This window comes from Mastigoproctus giganteus, chromosome 9 (assembly GCF_048544385.1).
Source record: "Mastigoproctus giganteus isolate SK-2022 chromosome 9, ASM4854438v1, whole genome shotgun sequence".
Classification (NCBI taxonomy): Eukaryota; Metazoa; Arthropoda; class Arachnida; order Uropygi; family Thelyphonidae; genus Mastigoproctus; species Mastigoproctus giganteus.
The window spans coordinates 134559911-134581979 of record NC_143583.1 but is presented as its reverse complement, the minus strand read 5'-3'; positions in this window follow the sequence as shown (position 1 = coordinate 134581979).

The following is a 22069-nucleotide window of genomic DNA, read 5'->3' as shown; positions in this document are numbered from 1 at the left end:
AAAAAATCGGTGTCCACGTAATGCTTCTTTTCATGGTCCAGACTATATGGTAGGTGAAGAAGAATTTTGATTTTAGAAGTGTAACTGCTTCAAAAATCAGTCATTTCAACGGGCGATACTGCCATGCAAAGTCGTGCATTGTTGTGATATGAAACCACCTCATTTGAGAACCGTGTTCGGCGTTTTTGTGAGAATAGCAGGTTTTAGCTCCTATCCAAGGGACTTTAAGGGGACCATTCAAGGAGGAGGAGGGGGCCCGTCCCTTAAAGTCGCAAAACAACGTCAACATCACTTTGACGGCACAAGGTACTTTTGCAGCTCTTGTACTGCTTTTGAACCTTTCCATTCACCTGTATACTTTTTTTTGTATAATAGTTTTTCCCCCCATACCGAGCTAACATTCATTTGCGAATCCCGGAGGGTTTCACTCCGTCAGGCCAGTCGTTGTTGTTATTTGGTTTTTAGGAGCATTAGCAACTAAGGCCATATTGCTCCGAGGATATTGACCATATCCGAGGATATGGTCAATCCCTGACCTTCCCGCATCCTCCATATTTGGTGGTGACGGGCTCGACCCCGGTCTAATCAAGAAGCGTGTGCTACGCACTTTTGCTCCTTCCCACCTGGCTACGGAGGCGCCTCAGGCCAGTCAATTACTGCTCAACAATGATACAATCTGTAAACGGAGCAACATGTTTAAGCAGTGATACAATAATGTTTTGAATTTGTTTCAGTATGTGATATCAACAAGCAGTGGCGGATTTAGTACTTGAGAGGCCCCAGGCGCAATTCAATTTTGAGGCCCCCCCTCTAAACATTTTAGGTATCACTACAGTGCATTCTACGCGCTCTAGATTTGGTGTTGCGGTTTTAATCATTTTGGTTGCGCAATTCTTTCATACATATTTTAACTAATGCTTAAATGAAAAAAATGACACAACTACCATCCCTCCCAAATTTAACATTAATACACGAAAACAACAAAGTTCAAGTGCATAATTAAAAGAAATTTGATTTTATAATTATTACTGCTGGGGAACTGGCAGATCGACTACATAAATGTAGTCATCGGGTGTACCCACACAAATTAATTTCCTTAAATTTCCCAGTCCATTGTTAGCGTTCTACATACACATTACTTGGCATGGTACGTTATCAACTTTCTATTCCTTATACTGTAGATATAAATATATTAGGTGGCCGTCAACCTTGTTGACGGCCACCAGTTTGGGAAGCACTGTTGCAGACAACAGTAAAAAACATTATTAAAAATAAAAATATCATGCAATCTCTAAACAAAGAACAGGATCTGGTGGAAATTTGACTCATTTCTGAAACGCGGCTGATAAAATGGTTTTCAAATAACGCGAGAAAAAAATTAATTCCCAATTATCAATTGCTATAAATGTTACGCCTCGTCAAACAATTCAGTTTTGATAAATACATAAATAATACATAAGATATTACAGATACTTACTTGATAACAAAACAAAAATACTCCTACACTAAAACACCAAACTCTAGTAATTTGTAACAGATTCGTGAGTGAAATGTTAGTTCCCAAAGCTATTAAAAAAGACGATGCTCCGTTACAGTGAGCCAGCGCAGCAGTGATTTCAGTGGCTTTAAAAGACTACTGCGCTTGCTTACTGGTTCCCAATTAGTTGCGAATAGTTTTGAACTGCCTCCGCGAACAAATCTAATATCGTTTCTTGAGCAATATCGTCACAGGGTTCTTCACTCGTGGAATTACCTCCACTAGGAAAAAAACTGAAAGTGTTTAATTTAAGCATTAATGATATGTATTTTACTTCAGATTCATTAGTTTGCATTGATATTTCATGTATGTAGGGATATTCGCATAAGAGTTTACTAACTTCTCATATTAAATTATAGTTTTATTCAGTAATGGTAATAAAGATGTGTAAAAATTTAAAATGAAACAATTTTATTATTTTTTTTTTGGGACCTGAGATTTGAGGCCCCCCTTGATTTAAGAGGCCTCGTGCGCCTGTGCGGAAATCCGCCACTGTCAACAAGAGCTCATTCAGACATGATATGCAATTTGCCTTTACTTTTTGAAATTTCCTCTCTTATTAGGTGCCTGCCACCCTTGCTTGGGGACAGATAGTACTTAATAAGAGAGATTTCCTAAAGGAGGGGGGGACTAAAGCAATGTTCTGAGGAATCATTAAGATTTAATCGTGAAGTAACAGTAAAAAAAAAAAACCTATTATTTTGACCATTATGATGAACTCTCATGGCTGTGAGATTAGATCCTTGACTTGCATTACTTTTAATGGACGACAGTAATGTCCTGACAGTTAACAATCTCACTCTGCCCTAACATAACCTTACCTTCAGAGGTAAATTACATGAGATTGGGCTAACTACATGAAGTGGGTCAGTTGTACTACTTAGTTACTCTAGCAGCTAAAAGATGTCTGAGCAATGTACCGTCATTATGATTATTCATTGCAAGATTATATAGCATCAGCCAAAAAAAAAAATAAAAAAAAAAAACGGTTAATCCATCTGTACCCTCCAAGAATTTCTCTAGTTCTTACTTGAATTTATTCAACCCATCCACTTCCACAACAGATGGAAGCCTGTTCCTAGTCTCAAGGCGCCTCCGTAGCCAGGTGGGAAGGAGCAGCAGTGCGTAGTACATGCTTCTTGATTAGACCGGGGTTCGAGCCCGTCACCACCAAATACGAAACATGCGGAAAGGTCAGGGAATGACCACCGCACCGGAGCAATATGGCCTTAGTTGCTAATGCTCCTAAAAAAAAAAACCCAACCCTAGTCTCAAGATGCTGCAATTTGAAGAACTGAAGCTTTTCTAGGTAAGAGCACCCTTTGTTCCCTTCACCAATCTGGTTTTGCCCTTCTCTGCACCTATTCCAGCAGATTTACATCCTTCCTAAAGTGAGGCCTCCAGACCTGTATACAACACTCAAGTTGTGGCCCAACAAAGGGAAAATCACCTCCTTATCCCTGTTAGCAAATTTTCTGTACATCATTGACAAAACCCCACGAGCTGTTCTGGCAGCATGTCTGCACCAATCAAAGAATTTCATATCCAGCTGCACAATTGCCCCCAGGTTTTTTCATTTTCAACTACCCTGAGTGTAGTACCACACAGATAATAAGTTACTCTGGGATTGCTGCTACCCATATGCAGTACCTTGTATTTGTTAATGTTAAATTTCAGCCGTCAGTTCTCAGCTCATCGACCCTGAATTTGCTAGCTCTTGTTGCAGTAGCTCACAGTGATTACTGTTATTAATCACCTTGCCATCCTTCGTGTTATCTGCAAACTTAGACATTACGCCTGATATCAGTATCACTGAAAAATATTGAAAACAACAATGTACCCAGCACTGAATCCCAGGGAACGTCACATTGCTCGAGTTTGTACAGATGTTTTTTATGTGCAATGGTATGGTCCTGCATTACTTCTTTAACCAGTTATTCCATTATTTTCCCTGGAACAGACATTAAGCTAACAGGTCTGTAATTACTCATGTCACCTTTTGTTCCCCCTTTATGAATTGGGGATATATTTGCACATCTCTAGTCCATAGGGACCTCCCTTGAATCTAAAGATGTTCTCATAATTATGAAGGCGCCTCCATAGCCAGGTGGGAAGGAGCAGCAGTGCATAGCACACGCGTCTTGATTAGACCGGGGTTCGAGCCCGTCACCACCAAATACAGAGGATGCGGAAAGGTCAGGGAATGACCACCGCATATCCCAGAGCAATATGGCCTTAGTTGCTAATGCTCCTAAAAACCAAATAACAAACATAATTATGGCTAACACTTTGTTTATCTCCTTTAATATAATTAGATAGATTCGATTTTCCCCAGATGTCTTTTTTGGTCAGCAATTTCTCCTCCACTTTCCTTTCATTTATCAGATCATTTAGTTCTTAATTAGAGTTTGATAAACTTCTGGCATACCACTTCCCTAATGAATTACTCATGTCTGAATGTAGATGTAAAATACCTATTCAAGTTGACTGCAACCTGAGCAGAGTCATCAACAGTTAACCCATAGACATCAAGTGGTCCAATGTGATTCAACCACTTCCTTCTGCTGTTAATATAAGCATAGAGGTCTTTGCTGTTTTTCTTTGCATTCTTTCCCAGGGAATTCTTATAATCTGCCTTAGGTTGCCTAACCTATTTTGTGACTTGATTATAGACTAATTTATATACTGTGCTGCCACTTTATTAGGTATACCTACCTAGTGGCATGTTGAGCCTCCTGTAGTCTTCAAAACAGCCTGAATTCGTCTAGGCATGGATTGAACAAGATGCTCAAAACATTATGCAGGAATGGAGTACCATGCAGACATGAGTGTGTCGTGCAGTTCCATGAGATTCGACGGAGGTGTAGCCTGCAGCGAACAGCCCTTTCCAGCTCATCCCAAAGATGTTCAATAGGATTGAGATCAGGAGACTGAGTGGGCCACTGCAGCAAAGAAAAGTCATTGTCACGTTCCTGGAACCATCACATAGTGATTCGGGCTTTGTTTGTTTGTTTGTTTGTTGTTTGGTTTTTAGGAGCATTAGCAACTAAGGCCATATTGCTCCGGGGATATGCGGTGGTCATTCCATGACCTTTCCGCATCCTCCGTATTTGGTGGTCACGGGCTTGAACCTTGGTCTAATCAAGAAGCATGTGCTACGCACTGCCACTCCTGCCCACCTGGCTACGGAGCTTTGTGCACCAGCGCATTATCCTGCTGGAAGTAACCATCTGACTGAGGATAAACTGTCAAACATGAACGGATGCACTTGATCAGCAACAATGTGGCATTCAGACATGAATCTATGGGCATCAATGGACCCAACACGTGCCAAGAAAACATTCCCCACACCGTAACACTGCTCCCACCACCTTGCACAGCAGACATAATGGGTCCATAGATTCATGTTGTTTTCGCCAGATTCTGAGCCTTCCATCAACGTGATGCACCAGGAACTTCGACTCGTCAGACCAACCAACTGTTTTCCAATCCTCGATAGTCCAGTGCTGGTGTTGCTGTGCTCACATTTCCATTTCCATTTATTTGTACACACAATTATTTACGAATTATATACAAACCTTACAAAGAAGATATATATACAATTTTATATACATTTGCATTCTCATTATATATAAAATACTATATTATATATGAACACGTGTGTGTGTGTTTTACCTGTATCAAAGGTGGCTCCTAGGCCTTAGCCCATCTCCACCTTGCATGTCTGTGTTGGTGCAGAAACTCTGCAAAGCTTTTTATCGCTTGTGTACGTCCACCTTGCCACCAGGGAGCAGCCAACACCTAGGCAACTGCTGCCCGTCCCCAGGCACAAGCAGCCGAGCCTGGGTCTACTATCACCTTTAGTGCCTTGTGCACAAATCCCGCACCCACCGGAGATAGTGCAATACTGGTTGGCAGGCGTGCTCTCTTGTTCTTAATTGATAACAAAGGTACGTGATGTGCCCATTGGCTGTAGCCCATTCGCGACAAAGTGCAACCAGTGGTCAGTTGCAATATTTTGATCTGCGCATCAAGGTTGTATTCTGACGTGATGTGCAACATTGTGGCCCATCTGTTTCCTTGCACAATTCTAGCCATCCTCCTCTGACCTCTCTCATCAACAAGCAATTTTATTCTACAGGAGTGCCGTTGAGAGGAGGTTTTCTGTTCTTTGCACCATTCTCAATACACCCTTGAAACCGGTGCATGAAAAGGTCAGGAGGACTGCCATTTCAGAGATGCTTTGTCCAGCATGTCTTGCACCTACTGCCATGCCACATTTGAAGTCCGTTAGATCACTCCTTTTCCCCATTCTTGCTACGGTTTGTAGTTAACTGATACTAGAAAGGTTGTTCTGCTGCATTTCTATCCACAACTGTGGTCATTTGACTTGCAATGTGGGAAAAACCATTTGTGTGCACAGCAGGATATACCTAATAAAGTGGCAGCACAGTATATCTACTGTAAGCTTCTATATCACCTGATGCATCCCATGCACTTTTCTTCCCTGCTACTTGTCTTAATATTTCATTTAACATCCATTTAGGCCTTGAACAGTATTTTTTCGTTCATACAAAAAGCCTAGTTAATAGCTTCTTTGATTACTTCCCATTTAGAATTTAGCATTAGCAAGGGCACATGATGCAAGAAAGCAAGCTTATATAGCATCAGCCAAAAAAAAAAAAAAAAAACACACACACCGCTTTCTCATTTCACCCATTCACTTGCTCCAAATGTTTGTCTAGTTCTGCCTTGAATCTGCTTAAGCTATTAACTTCTACAACGAGAGATGGAAGTTTGTTTCAGCAATCAACCATCTGCTGGCTAAAGGCAAACTTCTGCACATCTATCCTACAATTGACTTTCCTCAATTTGAATTTATGCTCTCTCAGGCGATTATTCTGAGCAAGAGGAAGAATCCCATCAGCATTGAGCATGCTCAAACCATTCAAGATTTTATACACCTCAATCAGATAACCTTGCAGGTGCCTAGTCTCCAGACACTGTAATATGCAAAACTTAAACCTTTCTTCGTAAGAGCAACCCTTTGTTCCATTCACTAATCTTGTTGCCCTTCTCTGAACTCGTTCCAACAGCTCTACATTCTTCTGAAAATGAGGCCTCCAGACCTGCATACAGTATTCAAGGTGTGGCCTGACCATTGCCTTATACAAGAGGATAATCACCTCCTTATCCCTGCTAGAAAATTTCTGTATATTATTGACAAGACACCATGACCTACTCTTGCAGACTGTTTGCACTGCTCAGAAAACTTCATATCTGCCTGCACAATTACTCCCAGGTCCTTTTCACTCTCTACCACTGTCCGTGTAGTACCACACAGTTGGTATGTTACACTGGGGTTACTGCTTCCCATATGTAGTACTTTACATTTGTTAATATTAAACTTCAGTTGCCACCTCTCCACCCATCTGCTCAACTTTTCTAGATTGTGTTGCAGCAGCATTCATTTGTGTCATTAACAACCCTGCCAACCTTCCGTATTGTCAGCAAACTTGGACATTAAACCAGATATACCATCATCAATATCATTAATGAATACAGAAAACAACAATGGACCCAACACTGAACCCTGGGGGACTCCACTAATAACATTAGTCCACTAAGAGCAGTTCCATTGATTACCACTCTGGCCTCTCTCACTCAACCATCCCTTTATCCATAGCAGCAATTTTTGCCTCCTCCAATCCCACACTGATCCAATTTGTGCAGCAGTCTTCCATGTGCAACAGTATCAAAAGCCTTTCTAAGATCCAAATATATGATATAAAAATTATTCTTTGCATCCAGTTCCTTTGTGACTACATCATAGTGTCCAATCAAATTGGTCAGACAAGATTTCCCCTTAACAAACCCATGCTGTGTCAGAGTTATAACTGAAGTCTTGTCTAGATGATCCTGCAATGTTTCTTTAACCAGTGCCTTCATTAATTTCCCTGGAACAGAAGTTAAACTAACAGATCTGTAATTACCTGTGACTCTCTTTGATCCTCCTTTGTGGATTGGGGTCACATTTGCATATTTCCAGTCCACGGATACTTCCCCTGAGTCCAAGGAAGCTCTCATAATTATGGCTAAGGGTTTGCTTACTTCCTTTGCTGCCTCCTTTAATATAACTGGATAGATTCCATCCACCCCAGGTGCCTTTCTTATGTTTATCTTCAACAATTTCTCCTCCACTTTACTCTCAGTTATTACAAGATTATCTAGCTTAATGCCATAGTTTAATACACCTATTGCATTCCCCTCCCTGAATAACTCATGTGTGAATTGAGTTGCAAAATATTAATTTTGTCAGCTATCTGAGCAGGATCATCAACAGTCGAACCTCCAACATCAAGTGGATTAAACTGATTCATCACCTTCCTTCTAGAGTTTACATAGGTAAAGAACTCTTTGCTGTTTTTCTTTGCATCCTTCACCAAAAGATTTCTCGTAATCTGCCTTTGCATGCCTAACCTCCTTTGTGACTTGGTTACAGACCAGCTTATATCTATCATAGGCTTCTGTGGCACCTGTTAATTTATGTGTATGCCATGCATTTTTCTTCTCTGGCACATTTCTAATTAGTTCATCTGACATACATTTAGGCCTAAAATCTTGAACAATATTTCTTAGTTGGTATGAAAAGCCTAGTAGCTTCCAAGATAAGTTCTTTGAATGTTTCCCATTTTGAATTTGCTGTTGGTAACATCATCTGTTGGTCTCACTGTATAGAATTTAAATACTGTCTCAGACCACTGTAGTCATCTTTATGAAAGCAAAAGCCCTTCCCTTTACCCCAGATGGTAGTTACTTCTTTGGGTAAATCCTACTTCAGCACACTGTGATCACTACCACATAGTGGTTCCTTTATCTGCAGATTCTTAATGCATGAAGAATCACTACTGATGGCTAATAATAATAATAATAATATGACACTCTGATTTACTGGCCCACTATTTCTCTGCATGATTGCTCATTATCCTCATCATATTCATTAGGCCTATAACACACACACCTACTCTCATTTTTCCTTTCCCAGTGCTTATGTCACACCAAACAGCCTCAACATTGCATTGTCCACCAACATCAATTGGATGCACTTCCTTATATTTTGTTTCTTAACTAACAGCATAATGCCTCCTCCCTTCCTGTCCTGTCTATCCTTTCTGTACACATTGTACTCCCCAAATTCCAATTCTGCACTGCTTATGTCTGTGTGACACCACATCTCTGATATCCCAACAATATCTGCCTTTGATGTCTTGACTAGCACTTCAAGCTTACCAAATTTATTAATTGTACTCTTAGCATTGGTGTACATGCGAGTATTCATGCACCTGTTTCCACTCCTAGTTACCCTAACACAGCCCATGTATTTACTTGTTCCACTATGACTCCCAGCAGTTCTGGAAATCCCCATTGCCTTGCTTTCCAGGCTGCTGCTCAATTGCATTTCAATAGAAGCAGTGCAAGAATCACTTTCACCTCTGCCAGCGGCTACTGTTAATCTATTAATCTGTGTTTCCCCCCAAGCTAGCAGTTTTCTGACTAACCTAACTCTGCCTCGATAGTATCAGCAAATATTCTTGCACCCTTTCTATTTAAGTGTATCCCATCCCTGTAGAAGCAGTCTCTCCTGTTAACAAGCACAGACCAGGCTGAGAAAAATTCTACCCCTTTAGCCTTGCACAATCTCTCCAGAGCCGAACTGATTGACAAGGCTCTCATTATATACTCCCTCCTATCGTGTCTGGCCAGAATTGCAGATGCTTTCAAATTCAACCCTAACTCACAGCTTTTTTTCAACATTGACCTGTACTTGTTAAGTAATTCCGCTGGTCTTCTACTCTTAATATCATTAGTGCCAATGTGTGAAACAATATCACCCTTTGTGCCCCTAAAAGATGATATCTGCTCTACAACGTCATCAACCTTTGCCCCTGGCAGACATACCCTGGTCCTGTTGCACCTATTAACTGATGTTACCAATACCAAATTTGCTGTTGGTAACACCAGTTGGTCCCGATGCACACAATTTTAAAACTGTCTGAGACCTCCGTAGTCACCCTTATAAAAGTAAAAGCCTTTTCCTTTACCCTTGACAATAATGTTTTTAATTAAATTCCACATTAGTACACTGTTATCACTGCTACCCAGTGGGTCTTTTACCTGTAGATTCTTTATGCATGAAGAATCATTGCTGATAACCAAATGAAGAATATTGCTTTCTCTTGTCTAACATGCTGCTGTAGAAAACAGTTATCAAAAAAATCCACAAAATCTTGCTAGTGTGTGAATGACCAACCAACCTACATATTCCAGTCAACATCTGTAAAGTTAAAATCCCTATTATGAGACATTCTAATTTGCTAGCACACTATTTTCTTGTGTGTATACTTCTCACAGTTATTAGTTCTATAGCACACTCCTACTCTCAGTTTTGTTTTCCCAGTGCTTATATCATACCAAACTGCTTCAACATTGCATTTGTCACCCAAGTCAACTGGATGCACTGTCTTGATATTCTTAACTAACAGCATAACCCCTCCACCTCTCCTTTATACATTGTATTCCCCATTTTGAAATTCAGTATCACTTATGTCTGAGTGACACCATATCTCCGCTATTCCTACAATGTCAGTAAGAATCATGCACCGAAGATATTCAGTATAATAATAAAATAAAATATTTTTATTTAATTTTATTTTCAATAAAATAAAAACATTTTTTATTATTTAAAGTCCGGAAAGCGAATCCAAAGCCTATATAAAAATTCAAAAGTCTGTATAAAATATTCTAATGGCCAACTATCAGACCCAATTAACACCAATAAAGGAGTGAAACAAGGATGTGGACTATCACCAAATTTATTTAATATCTACATCAATAAAATTTTTAAAGAATGAAAACGAACAACAATGGAATACAGTTGAACAACAGGAATAAAATCCAAACTATATTATATGCTGATGATCAAGTTATAATTGCAAAATCCGAAGATGAACTACAGATAGCAGTAAATGAACTTAATAAAATAGGTAAAAAGTACGAGATGAAAATCTCCACCTCAAAAACAAAATCAATGGGATTATGTGGAAAAAACATACAAAGAGTCAAAATTGTTATTGATGATAAAATAATAGAACAAATATCTGACTTCACCTATTTGGGAAATTTAATATCAAATGAAGGGAAAGACATCCACACTAACTACAAAAATATAATAAAATGAATGGAACGATTAAACGCCACTTCGGAAAACAAATGACAACTGAAACAAAATTATGACTGCACAACATCACTTCAAAACCAGCCCTCTTCTACAGCTGTGAGACTTGGGTCATAAATAAGAAATATGCACACAAACTAGAAGCAGCACAAATGAGATTTTTAAGACCATTATTAGGCTTTACAAGACTAGACCACCAAAGAAATTTAGATATCCGCGAGAAATTAAAAGTAGATAACATAGTAAATGACATAAAACGGTATCAGGAAAAATGGATCAGCCACATAGAAAGAATGAACCCAGACCGGATCCAAAAATTAGACTTTAACTACAAACCTACAGGCAAGAGAGATGTTGGTCAACCAAGACAATGATGGCGAGATCAAGACCACCTCCAAGAGCTACAATGGAACAGGTCTTAAAAGACCTAAGCTGGACCAAGTTCATGATGATGATGATGATTATTTAAAGTTTGTAGATTTTTTGCCAATTATTAAATACAAATTTCGTTCTTAAGAAATGTGATATTAGGGGGTTTACAGTACCCGGGCCCTTCAAGAAATTGTGGGCCAGGGTACTTTAGATCCCCTAACCACACCTCTCCCTCTTGCTAAGCCTGTAGAGAGGTAACACAATGTTACGAACCGATATGCAAATGGCAGAGTTGAATCCCAAACATGAACTGCACACAGAATAAACCATGATATCTTTTCACTTGCTCCAATGCATATTTTTATCATTCCTATACAAATTTATACTTTATAGAAATTTTGAAGCTTTTACAAATGCAAACATACATTTAAATTCAAATTTCAGCTAATTAAAATGGAAGCACATCCAAAATTGCAAAAACAAAAGAAAAGGAAAAAAAAAAAAAAAGAACTGTCATGACTATAAGACAAGGACTAATATCCACATTAGACTAAATTACATTTGAATCATATCCTTCTGTGGTTGATTTTCTTGTTTGATGGTTGAAAAACTATGCTACCCTTGCTTGACACCAACTAACTCAGACAAATTGTAAAAAAGGCTCATAAAATTTCTCGGCCAATTTGTGAATAAATGAGGCTTCTATTTGGTTAAACAGAGGAGAATGCTTAAAGAAACATATCAATTAAAGAGAAAAAAATAAATAAAAAATAAATTAAATGAAATAAAATTTAAACAAGTTAGTTAATGTGCACAATGCATTACACTTCAGGCACATTAGCATATAGTAATAATTCATGATTTATAAAAAAAAAGGGGAAAAAAAAAGAGGAGCAAAAAAGCAACAACCTTTTTGCATGAACTGAAAGCATTTCATTCCTGTGTATCTGCTATATTGCCCTTTCATTCCTCCAACCATTGGCAACAAATATCAAGTGCTTCAGCAACAGTAGACGGTATGTGGATAGCCTATGTGATATGTATGAAAAATAAATAATAATAATAAACAGCCGTATATATTTACGGTGGTCATGGTCAGAAGAGTTTGCTATCTGACATGTGCAGCAGCTAACAATAGACTATGCACTTTTTGTGTGGCAATGTGTGGTTTCTGCACTGCACACTTTATCCCAGGACCACACACCAACCCTTAAAAAAGCAGTTCCCAAAGCAAGAACCAAACTCGTGACCTTCAGATTATGAGACAGTTACATCAACTGCCCAGTTTCTGTTCTGATTTTAATTAAATTTGGGAAGGCTCAACAAATCTTTCAAAAAGAGCCAATGTAATTAAGGTGTACAAAGATTGGTGGTGAGTGGGTCAAACCACATCCCACAGAACTGTAAAGGTGGATGTTTGTGATGTGCAAAGGGTGCAGTGCATTGTACAGGCTGAATGGCATGTCACTGTGCAAGAGTTGACAATGCAATATGGGGAATGCAAGAACAATATCCCAAATAACAATGCACCACACTCAGGCACATGGGATTTCACAGCAGATGACCCAAGTGACAACACAAAAGCTGTGATGTCATCAACACACTGGTTGGACACCGAAAGCAAGTGTGCTGGTCAGATGAGTCCAAATATCTAGCACAACATATTGATGGATGCCTTTGTGTGTGGTGCAAGCAACACAAGTCTGTGGACCGATTGTGCATGGTGCCCACTGCTCAGGCAGGTGTAGTTGTTTAATATAGGGCATTTTACTGGCAAGAACTGGGACCCCTAGTGTGTATGGACCAACGTTTCATTGGTTAGAATTACTGGCAGTTCAGGAGACCATGTGCATCCTGCCACATTGCATTATCATCTTGAAAGATCCCAAACAGAAACGGGATCTTCCACATGTCATTGGGCCTGCACTGTGCATGAGTGGTTCGAGGAACACACTGAAAATATCACCCATCTTAATTGGCCTCCAAATTTGCTTGACCTCAATCCAATTGAATGCCTGTTGAACACAAGTGAGGCACATGGACATACAACTGTCATCAATTACAACACTGTGAAAAGCCTTGCAGGCAGCATGGTTGTAGATTCCTATGGAGGTTTTCAGACATATAGTGGAGTCAATGCCTAGTTGGATAGTAAACAGTTTATCTGTGCAAACAGTGGCCCAATATGGTATTAAGTATGTGGTCATAATTCAGTGATCACTGAGTGTATATATAACTTTATATACACACTGGTATTAACGGCCCCCAAGTGCTCATAACTAAGTGTATTGCCTGTGTGCGTGTTCACGGGCCGATTTGCATGTTATGTGGGCTGCAACTCCTGAATAACTCGCTGGGAAAATCCTACTCCCTCCGCTTTAGATCAACTAATTACTTCCTCAATTGAAGAGGACTTTAGAAATTCCTTCATTCTGTGATAGGACTCAAATCTAGACTTCTCCAAATAAGTGACAAGGTAAGCAGCTATACTGTCATGGACTGCTACAGTGAGGATAGATGAATCACTGCTGGTGAGTATGGGCTTGGCACACCCAGGGTCCTGAGCTGGATATCATCATTCTTCTATTTCTTGGTGATTTCCTTCTAATTTTGACTCTCTCTCTCTCTCTTGCTCACTCAGGGTAACTCGGGAATTTTTTTTTTTTTTGGCTGGTGCAGCTTAAGCTTCAGGCTTCCTTGCACCATGTAGCTAATAATAATAATAATAATAATTAAAAAAAAAAATAATAATAATAAAGTGGGTATAGTGGTGAGTAGAAAGGGCAAATAAATTTTATTTTATTCACCCTTCCTATTCACCTGTAATTAGAAATAATTAGTGTATAGTTTGTGAGTAAAGAGAGACTAAGTTGTTAATATTAATAAGTAGTTTTGTTGTCTTATTTTCATTTTATACAATGGTAAGTACTCTCTAATTTTTAAATTATGAAAGCCATTTTATTAATCATTTGTTTTATTGCTATCATCTATTACATAATTTTATAAATAAGAGCTCTTTTAATAGATGATATCAAACAGACCTTTCAAAATCAACAAAATAAATAAATAAATATATAGTACAAAGAAAAAAAATTACTATAAAATTATGTTTGTCCAATGACATCAATTAATGAGACTTAATGAACTTCTACCATATATTTTGCATGTAATTCATGGCCTGATAATTCATGCCAAATCATTAGTGATGGGCATACTCTAATGATTAATAAATATTTCAATAATCAAAATAATTGATGATATGCAAATTAGTTGATTATGAAACTGATGAAAAGAAACCTGAAAAAAAAAACAAGAAAGAAAAAAGTGGAATGATTTGACCCATGTTAACAAAACTAAAGTGCTGCTACCACTTGGGCAACAGTATTGTTCTTAAATATATACAGGGTGGCCATAATTAAAGTATCCCTATTCAGAGCTCTCTGTAGCTCTAAGTAATAAGTGGAATGCCACCAAAATAAGTAAGTAAACTATGCAAAGGATGGAGAGAAGGATCCTGTGAAAAAAAAAAAAAAAAAAAAATTAGTTCCAAAATCTGCCGACAGCAGATAATATGGTGCTGTACAAGAGAAAAGACATGACAAAGGACCAACAAATAAATAACTAAGACAAACCTTAATGAAATTACAAATATTTATTTGTGCTCTTTGCAAAAAAAACAAAGAAACTGAACTAAACTACCAGAAGAAATGATTTCACAGCTCCAAACTTACTCACAGTTTACTCCTGATGGTGAAGTTGGTTTGTGATGTGATTACCAGAAAGTTCTGGACCAGAAATTGCATTTGAGGCACAGTGTGCTTGACTGCAGAATGCAACGTCTCTCGAGTAATGTGCAGCACATGCTGCGTTATATTGTCCTTTAAGACAGCCAGGTTAGGGACGCTTCCTAGATACACATTGGTCTTGAGGTGACCCCACAGCCAAAAATCACATGATGAAAGATCAGGTGAACGTGCTGGCCATGCAATGGGAAACAAATGACTAATGACTCTTTCTGAAGTAAAGTGATGCTGGAGAGGCTGCTGTACTGGTCGTGCGATATGAGGAGACGCTCCATTTTGCATAAAAATAGTCTCATCCAGGCATCCTCTTTGCGGCAGTTGAGGAATAATGAACCTGCTCAGCATGTGATGGTATCTTTGTGCTGTAACGGGACAGGTGCAATTCCTTGAAAAAGTATGCCCCCCCCCCCCAGGATGAAATTTGAAATCACACCACACCACACTGTGATTTTCGGCAAATGCAATGAGAGTTGCTGAATAGCATGCGTAGCTTCTGAAGCCCATATTCGGCAGTTTTAGTGTTGACAGTCCCATCGAGATAAAAATGAGTCTCATCTCCCCAAAGAATGTTCCATGCCCAGGCATCATCCACTTCCATTCTGGCCAAAAACGTTACAGCAAATGCCATTCGTTTTTCAGGATCATCTCTTTGCAGCTGCTGCTGGCAACTAATCTTGTATGGATAATAGTGGATTAGTTTCTGAAGAATTTTCCACCCAGTGGAATATGGGGCATCCAATTGCCTTGCTACTCCCTGTGTGCTGCTATTAGTTCCAGCAGCTGTATCCATGGATCGGTTGATGATAGCCATTGCCACTTCCTCTGCTACTTGAGGTGAAACAGGCTTCACAACAAAGGACCCGGTTTCCTCAAATTTGTTAATCATCATTCTAACTGCCGCAGCTGATAAAGGACCTTGACATAAGTTCTTGCAGTGTCTAAATTCACGCAGAGTGGCTGCTGCATTGCATCCATTAACGTAGAACTTCACAATTAAAGCACGATCAAGCAGAGAAAGATGCATTGTTAACAGTAAACCTACAGAATATGCAATGTTTGCATTGTGCCTTTATGCATTTTCCCTCTGCTGCTGGGAAAATTAAATTTAACTCAGATTTATGCAAATTTTCTGCTCTCTTAGGTGTTTTATTTTTTAGTTTGGATTTAAAACTTTAGTGCAATTGTTTCTTTCTGTTTTTTTGTAAAGAGCACAAATAAAAATTTGTAATTCCATTAAGGTTTGCCTTAGTTATTTATTTGTTGGTACTTTAATATATTACCCCAGGGGCTCACATCTGGTGATTATGGGCTTGGCACACCCAGGGTCCTGAGCTGGATATCATCATTCTTCTCTTTCTTTCTTGGTGATTTCTTTCTACTTTTGACTCTCTCTCTCTCTCTCTCTCTCAGGGTAACTCGAGAATTTTTTTTTGGCTGGTGCAGCATAAGCCTGCCTCAGGCTTCCTTGCACTATATGGCTAAAATAATAATAATAATAATGTCTTTCCTCTTGTACAGCGTGATATTATCCCCTATTGGCAGATTTTGGAACTAAAATTTTTTTCATGGGATTCTTCTCCCCATGCCTTGAATAGTTTACTTAGTAATTTTGGTGGCATTCCACTTATTAGAGCTACAGAGAGTTCTGAATAGGGATACTTTAATTATGGCCACCCTGTATATATATATTCTTGTTATCACTTTCATGATCAACTAATTCACATATAATCGATTTGGCATTAAAGTGGAGGAATTTGATGCAGTGCACTACCTGGAAGATCAGTGACTAGAAACTACTATGCAACATTTCTTAATCAGAAATTATGCCTGAAGATTTGTCAGAAGTGGCCAGAGATATTAGAAGCTTTTACTCCACAACAATGAAAGACCTCATATCACATGGTCTTTACAGCTTATTCACCGATTACAAGTGGGAAGCACTCTCTCAGCTCCCCTGATACGAGTCCTTGCAATTACAATCTATTCCCCAAGCTCAAGAAACCACTGCATGGACAAATATTTCTGTCTTTAGAGGTGATGAGTGCAGGCATGGTCCAATGCATCACACAACTTAGGTTCAGTAGACAGTTAAATGGCATTCAAAAATTACCTGAACATTATGAAGCAGTCATGAGACATGAAAGAGACCACATTGAAGGTTTTTAATGTAAATTATGTTATAAAATAATTCATTTTAAATCAACTGCTTTTGTGCATTACTTTTAGGATACCCCCTAATATGTGTATAAATAGCTTTAAAAAACTTTTAAAAATATGTGTATCAGATGCTGCTGTTCACTTCATTTTCAAATTTGGAGTACTGTGCATCATGTAAAATTTTGAAATATTATTTATGTTATTAACTCTCTTTATGAACATTAGAAACTGTTAATAATCATTAGATCATGTGGGATAGCGTTATAAGTAACTTGAACTAGAAACAAACACACAATTCTAAGTTTTGTAGTAGCAGTCAGTTTCTTATGCTAGCATTACGAGTTAAAAGTAGAAAAAAGTGGTGGGCGGTACCTGCTGGGTACACTCATGCTATAACTATGGGAAAACAATAAATAACAATTCAAAAACCATTGCAAGTAAAAAAAAATTTCTGTATTTACACTCATGCTATAACTATGGGAAAACAATAAATAACAATTCAAAAACCATTGCAAGTAAAAAAATTTTCTGTATTTAGGAAGGTAATAAAAATCACCAATTTTTATCTTCAGCCAACAATTAATGTGGCTCATTATTTCTGAGTTACACCATATGGGTGTAGCACTGACACTGCAGGGTTAAATATTTGCCATAATTGTATCCATAATTACAGTGTATAGTTCTCTCTACTGGACTGAGGTATTTCTTGCTGTATTTCAAGAAATACAGCAAGTGCACATTAGCAGCACACATTGAGGACACTAAAATCAATATCAGTAAACAAGTTCTAGAAATGCTTCTGCATCCAATTATTGCAGAAATTACAGAAGAGAATGAATTTATTTAGAGCTTCCTAAGGGAAAAAAGTGTTTACGTCTTTGCGCTAATTTGCACCTATGGCATATTTTACAAATATCTTGTTATTACACATTTTGCCGAATTTCTATACCAATTTGCAAACTCTTCTATTTGAATGCTTATTTTGCAATTAAGATTTCTCCTTTACTACAGAGTAAGGGTTCAGACTTTACAAGTTATAATTTTTGCACACTTATCTTAATTTCATCAAGGAAATTGTGGGTTCAGTTCAATATGGTTAAAAAGTAAAAGGCATCATAAATAATTTTATTATAATAAATATATTTTTAAATAATACTGCACAAAAATAGTGATTTATTAAATGTTAACCTCATTAATTTGTTAAAAAAATTATTAATTCATTAATGATTTATTTTAAAAAGTTTTTGTGCAATTTCAGAGAACTACAATATATTGAAGATATATTATATTTCTGAAATTGCACAGAAACTTTTCATTTAATAATGTTAGGTCTTTTAGCAACTTGTGGAGCCTTTAGCTTCTTGTGGATAAATCTATAGATATTTAATCAGAGAAGCTGGAGGGCTATGAATTTGATCTGAATACAAAAATGCATTCAGATCAAAGCTTATAAAGTTGTCCATAATTCAACTGGAAGAATAATTCAAACAATTTGTCTTCTAATTCTTCATTCTCCCTATATTTCCTATCTCCCCCACTCCATTTTGCTTGATTTTTAATTATATCATGATTTACAGGTACAGGGATTATGCCAGTTTAATGACTGTTGCAGTCTTGCTCTTGTTACAGACTTTGAATATTTTCAGTTTTTCTTTTTTTTGTACGATCTTTATATTCTTTTGTTTCAGTGATTTGATTGTCAGCGGTGTAAATAAATAAAAAAAATAATAAAAAAAAAAAGAGACAACTTCAAATGGACAGGTACAAAGGGTACTAGGAAAGTTTTGCAATACAGCTTTGTTTATTTAATTTTTTCAAAGTAATTTCCTCTACATTCAATACACCTCTCCATCCTCCGAAACCAATCTTTAAACCAGTTCTGCCAAGTTTCACTAGGGAGTAAAGCACACTCATTGTCCCAAGCCCGTAGAAGGTCCTCATCACTGGAAAACCGCCTCCCTTTTAGCTTCATTTTCACATGCGGGAACAGTGAAAAGTCGCAGGGAGCAAGGTCTAGACTGTAGGGAGGGTGCTCGAGAAGTTTCAGTCCTGTCGTGGTCAAATATTCGGTGCAGGCTTTGGCGCAGTAAGCTGGAGCATTATCGCGATGGAGGTACCAGGTGTCTATTCTTGACTTTGGCCGCAGGTTCTTCATAGATCCAATGACTTTAGGCAGGCATTGTTCAGTATACCACTTAGCTGTGACTGTCTTCTGCGTGTCCAAAACGACACATTCCACAATTCTACTCGATTTGAAAAATACAGCTATCATTTTCTTCTTTACAGATCGGGATTTTCTGACAATTACGGGTGTGTCGTCATCATCAAAGACCCAAACTTTGTTTTGAGCCTTGGTCGGCAGATCGTAATAGTACAGCCAAGTCTCGTCACCTGTCACGATGTTGTTCACATACCGAGATTGTCCCTTATCAAACTTTTTTAACATCTCCCGGCACCAAGTCACACGTCGTGTCATCTGCTCTTCAGTCAGTTGATGCGGCACCCAGAGAGAACAAAGTTTCTTCACGTGCAAATGATCTTGCAGAATCGAACGAATTGCTGGTGCATTTAGGCCCAAAGTATCCTCTATCTGTTGGTAGGTCACTCGCCTGTTTTCGTCAAGCATTTTCCTCACAGCAGTAACGTTTTCCTCCGTAACTGACGTTCGTGGCCTTCCCGGCCTCTCAGAATCCTCCAGAGTGAAATTTCCCCTTTGGAATTCTCTATACCACCTGAACATCGTTGTACGATGTGGACAATCATCATCTAGTGCAAGAGTCATTTCTTCTAAGCACTGGTCTATGGTTAAACCATGCACGAAATTATACCGCAAAACTGTCCTTATCTCATTTTGTGACCACGATGCCATCGCAAGCACTTTACACTCTCACTACTAATGAATAACTGAGCCCATCGACTTGGCGCGGCGGCTACTATGCACGTATGAACATGTTTCAACATGCAGCAACAAGCAGCTTCCTGTGATTCATTGTTGCATCATATTGCAAAACTTTCCTAGTACCCTTTGTATTACTAGTTTTGGGAGCTAAATCATGACATCAGATTAAAAGTTAATCAATATTTTAAGCTATCTACTGTACAGTATACAAAACAATTTTTCGGGCAAGACCTGCTACTGACTGAGTTATTTTGTATAAAATTAAGAAGGTTTTAATGTATATTGCAGATAAAGCAACTAAGAAAACCCTTAGCCATAATTATGAGAGCATCCTTGGACTCAGGGGAGGTTCCCACGGACTGGAGATGTGCAAATGTATCCCCAATTCACAAAGGGGGATCGAAGGGTGACACGAGTAATTACAGACCAGTTAGTTTAACTTCTGTTCCGGGTAAAATAATGGAGTCACTGGTTAAAGATGCATTGCAGGATCATCTAGACAAGACTGCAGCAATAATTCAGACACAGCATGGGTTTGTTAAGGGAAAGTCTTGTCTGACAAATTTGATAGGATATTATGATGTGGTTACAAAGGAACTGGATGCAAAAAATAATTTTGATATCATATATTTGGATTTCAGGAAAGCTTTTGACACTGTTGCGCATGGAAGACTATTGTACAAATTGGAGCAGAATGGTATTAAGGGTAAGTTGCTACAATGGATAAAAGGATGGTTAAGTGGGAGAAGACAGAGGGTGGTAATCAATGGGTGCTGCTCTTCGTGGACTAATGTTATTAGTGGAGTCCCACAGAGTTCGGTGTTAGGTCCACTGTTGTTTTGTATATTTATCAATGATATTGATGAAGGTATATATCAGGCTTAATGTTGAAGTTTGCAGATGATACAAAGGTTGGCAGGGTTGTTAATGACAGTGTGCTACTGCAACAGGATCTAGATAATTTGGGCAGATGGGCTAAGAAGTGGCAACTGAAGTTTAACCTTGACAAATGCAAAGTACTGCATATGGGTAGAAGTAACCCCAGAGAAACGTACCAACTGTGTGGTACTACACTTAAGGTGGTAGAAAATGAAAGAGACCTGGGAGTAATTGTGCAGGCAGATATGAAGTTTTCTGAGCAATACAGACAGGCTGCCAGGGTAAGTCATGGGGTTTTGTCAATGATATATAGGAATTTTGCTAGCAGGGAAAAGGAAGTGATTATCCCTCTGTATAAGGCAGTGGTCAGGCCATGCCTTGAGTACTGCGTACAGGTCTGGACATCTCATTTTAGGAAGGATGTAGATTTACTTGAGCGTGTACAGAGAAGGGTGACAAGATTGGTGAGGGGAATGAAGGGATCCTCTTACCAAGAGACCAAGAGAGGCTTAAGTTCTGCAAATTGCAGTGGCTGGAGACTAGGCACCTGCGCGATGATCTAATTGAGGTGTATAAGGCCTTGAATGTGTTGAGCACACTGAATTCTGATGGGATCCTTCCACTTGTTCAGATTACGAACCTAAGGGGACATAAATTCAAATTAAGAAAAGACAGATGTAGAATAGATGTGCGGAAATTTGCCTTTAGCCAGCGGGTGGTTAATTGTTGGAACAAACTTCCATCTGTCATTGTGGAAGTTGATAGGTTGAATAAATTTAAGGAGGAACTGGACAGGCAATTTGGAGGGAATTATATGATTTTTTTTTTTTTTTTTTTTAGCTGATGCTGCATAAGCTCATACACATGCTTTCTTGCATCACATGCCACTACTACTACATTCACTACCTGACTCAATAATACACTCTTATTAATATATGCCAGCACATACATTAAAAATATTAAATAATATCAGTGTAGATACATTAAGAATATTAAATAATATCAGTGTAGATACATTAAGAATATTATATAATATCAGTGTAGATACATTAAGAATATAATATCGGTGTAGACACACCATAGTTAACCCTAAAATTAAACTATGTACGTAGTGTAAAGGCATCGTTTTAATTATATCTCATATTGTGGCTACCTTCAACAACAAGGTATTTCACTACTTTGAATAA